The sequence below is a fragment of the Theobroma cacao genome, chromosome 4 (assembly GCF_053813885.1).
Source record: "Theobroma cacao isolate CCN51 chromosome 4, ASM5381388v1, whole genome shotgun sequence".
NCBI lineage: Eukaryota > Viridiplantae > Streptophyta > Magnoliopsida > Malvales > Malvaceae > Theobroma > Theobroma cacao.
This window is the reverse complement of record NC_142642.1, coordinates 28,750,294-28,754,728: the sequence shown is the minus strand read 5'-3', so window position 1 is coordinate 28,754,728 and position 4,435 is coordinate 28,750,294.

Below are 4,435 nucleotides of genomic sequence, written 5' to 3'. Positions count from 1 at the left end.
GAGTCGCCATTAATCTTTTGTTACCTAGGTGTGATTTGCCACCTATTAAATTTGTTTTATTTGACGAAGTTCTAAATCGATTTTAGATCCGTCTAAGGAACAACAAACTGGTCTATGTATTTTATTTAAAGTTGGGTTCGCGAGTATAGTTACTTATAGGGAAGGATTATGTCACGACCTAAATTTCGGGCCATGACTAGCACATGGACCCAATGGACATAGCCCACTAAGCCCAAGCAAGCCTATCTATATGACCTGTTCATCATTCCATCAAAAGTTGCTAAAGTTATATTTCATAATTCCAATTCAAAATAATGCTAACCATTACCATTTCATAGTGGCATTACTAATAAAAAATACATATATTGTCTAAAACATATATCTTAATAATTTATATCAAGTTTGCCTATACACAACCAAAGGGATACTCAACTCCCACCGGAGAGACCCGGGCAAAAGTACAACTATTGAATGTTGAGATACCTACAAAGGAGACCAGTCTATAAGGACACCTTGATTTAGTTACTAGCTACCTCCTGATCTGAAAACATGAAGTTGAAAATGGTGAGTACAAACCCAGTGAGTGAACATAGGAAAGGAACAAGCAAACGATAAGGAAAATTTAAAGAAATCATGATGCATTTATCTTCAACAACTATGTAATTTAGTTTAGTTCTTATTAAACCCTTCATCAAACCTTTAATGAGTTAATCACTAGACGATAAAGGGTCCATGCACAACAAAGGGTTTGAAGAGTGAAAACTTTAATAGCATTCAAGCAAGTCAAGTAAAATGATAGGTCTGCAGCGAGAATGAATTTTCACTGCAGCGAAATTTGGCTCAATTTATCAACTGACCGAGGGTTTCTCACCAAACCTCCTCATTTCAAACTTAATTAATTAATTCCTTAATGTTGGAAGTCCATGCTCAACTATGGTACCAAAGAAGTGAAAAATAAGGCAGCAACCGAACGAGATAACAAGTAAGACAGAAAGTTTCTCGCTACAGCGAGAAGCTTCAACGACTTTCTCAATGCAGTGAGAATCAAGCCAATGTAATCCTCTAAACCCGAGAGCTTTTCGTTGCAGCAAGATTCATTCTCGTTGTAACGAGAAACAGGACATCAACAATAAGTTTTCATTCTCTCAAGAAAAGGCCATTTAGCTACAAAGACAAAATCAACTTGAACATGCTTAGAAATTTCCGAGGTTCAACATGCAATATTCACACATATTACAACCATATACCATACTCATGAACTTTCTATAACACACATATTTATATATATATACATCATCATGCATACCATCCCACCACACTTCGCTCATGTGCACTCCTTACTCGCACATAGCTAGGTTATCATTATCACACAAAAAGGAACATCCAATGCATATTATACATATCAACATATTGTGATAACACATAAACCATTTATATGGCACATTTTCACAAGATAGAAACATTTCACCAAAGGCTTATTCCTCAGGTATATTTTTAAAGAAAAGTTGGATAAAATCATTCAAATGTTTTACCCCAAATACATATACATTTCCCAAAGAAATTTTGAAATGCAAGTTCACTCACCGGTATTCGTTAAATCTTTACTCAACTCCAACTTCCTCTAATGGTCCAAATGGGGCGGTGGGGCTTCGTTGGAACCTATCATCACATTGGCATCACAATTAACTCAATTCACACAACTATAAATTCTAAAAGCTATCTCCTAACTAGCATCCAATAGCATTCAGTAGCTATCTATTTTCACTATTCTAATCACTCTAAAATGAATGAACAACCTCAACTACAAAACACTCACAAGTCTAATCACTAGTCATTCTCAATACTTAAAAATCAACTTTAATTTACTACTCACCTTGGTAGCTTTGTAAATTTGAAATTCTTTTCAATAATTTTTCAAGCTATTATAGAAGCTCCCTCTTTCTCTCTCTAAAATACCTAGCTAGTGAGAGAAAGTACGAAAGTAAGACCTTTCAAGGGTTTTAAAGTGAGAAAGTGAAAGAGCACAAAGGTTATATGCGAAAGTGCACAAAAGCATGAAAATTAAAGCAATCTTGTGAAAAGTTATGGAGGTTTCAAAACAAGCTTCCATGGAGGATGAAAGCAACGTGAGATGGGTGGAAGAAGAAGAAGCTACTGGAAGATGATATTTATAGCTCAAGCTTATCCAACTCCACTTAAATTACGAAAATTTCCTTAACAAGTTGGCTTGTTCTCCTCTAATCTTTGATGCAATCTTTTTACTCTTTTAACACTAGGACAAGGTCCATAATATTCTAGAAATACTAGGGTTCACAAAACTTAAAAATTTTGATCCGAGACAAAAAATGACCATTTTGCCCCTATCTTGGGAATCATCATTATTTTTGTTTCCTTCATCATTTTTTCCTAATTTTCATCATTCATTTATGGCTTAGGCCTACTTAGGCCTTAATATTGTTTAAAAACTTACTTTTAGGGGCTAACTAAAGAAATAACAAAATTACCCCTAGTTAGTGATATCGTGTCTACTTGTAGGTATGAGTCTATAAAGGTCAAGGTCTCACAAATTAGCACCCCTATGATGCTTGTTCCATGAACAGTACCACTTAATCATATATTATCCTAACCCATTAATTTTATTTTTATGTTTCCTTACTTTGATTTATTTAATTCATCTTTTATTCTTTTAACAAGTTAAAATGTTTCATTTGGTTTTACAGATTTGACATGCACTTTGATGTAATTGTGAAATGCATGGCATAAAATCGAGATAATGCCAAATGAAAACCTTTTATTGAGCGTACTTTTTAAATTCGCCCATCATACTAGTGGGATCCGAGAGTATTCTCTCACCAAGGGAAGTACCCGGGGAATTCACCTTCGTAAATTTACTAGGTAGATACCATCATTGGGATAGTCGTTTATGAGTAAAAATAGTATTTTCATGAATGAAAATCCTAATACGGGGCAAAAGCTTTTTATTAAAGATATTTCTCTAAACCCTCCCATCATACTGGTGGGATCCAAGGGTATCTTTTCACTTAACGAGTTTACCGAATAAACTTGCCTTCACGAGCTTCCTTGGAAAGTCCCATCATCAGGGCTTACACTCACACACAGAATATGTCTATATGCCATGACATTTAACAATGCAACCATGGTACGTGATGCACTTATAATTCTAATGTTTGTTCCTTATTTTATTATTTCTCAGTGTGAGCATATATACCATGACTAAATATTTTATATTTACTTATTGCTCCATTTTTATTTCGTTATGTATTTTGCTATATAACTACTTATTTATTTTACTATATGAAATTTTCCAAAATCATATTTTTAGATCAAGTTTTTCTATTATTCTTAATTATTATTATTTATGCATATGTATTTTATCTATTTTTGTATTATTATGATTAACAAATTTATTGTTATCATTAATTTTCTATTTCTTTTATTTGTAGATTTTGATTAATTGGTGATTAATTATGTATAGTTTTTTTATTTATTTAAAATTAGGAACATTGAAATTTCAAATTAGGACCCTCCCATCGTACTGGTGGAGTTTTAATCGAAATCCCTAACCTAAGGAAATTCACTTAGAATTGAGACTTCTCACGTTCCGAATGGACATCCTATCATCGATCTCGATCCTAAAACTATTTTTACATTTTTCTACATCATTTTTATTGTTATCATTATTTATCATTATTTTCTTAATTATCATTATTATTATTTTTGTTCATTATTTTTATTTCATTTTTGTTGTTTGCTTTGTTATACGCACATGTATTATATTTTTTATTATTATTGACTATTCACTTTTGCTTTATTATTTTATCGTTCTTATATATATATATATATATATATATATATATATATATATATATTTAGCCTTAGTTAAATCTACTTATTTCCTATTTATATAAACCTCACCTGTTTAAATCTTTTTTTTTTTGCAAATAAATATTTATTTAGGTTTTGGTTTACCTAACATGTTTGAAACTAATTTTCTATTTTATTTTTATTTTCATTGTTACTTTCACTACTATTTTTTTCTATTTTCTATTTATTTTAATTTCCTAACACTCAAATTGACATTTATATATATATATATATATAACCTTGTCCTACAATGATTTAAATTAAACCAAAATTACATTTTAATTAAGCAAAATAACTGGACCCAAAACTAATTAAAACAAGCCCAAATCAAAGAAAAATGTTATACCTTTTCTAGGTTGAGATTAACCCAGCTCAAAGATCCATGACAGGCCCAAGCCCGCTACACCAAGCCCACTCCTTTAAGTCCATAAGGCTGCACTCCAAACGCACCATTTTGGTGCTTGAATGGTTGGCTGTTCTTTCTCTTCTTCTCTCTTTCTTTTTCCTTTCTTTCTTTCCTTCCTTCTCTCTTTCCTTTTTTCTTTCTTTC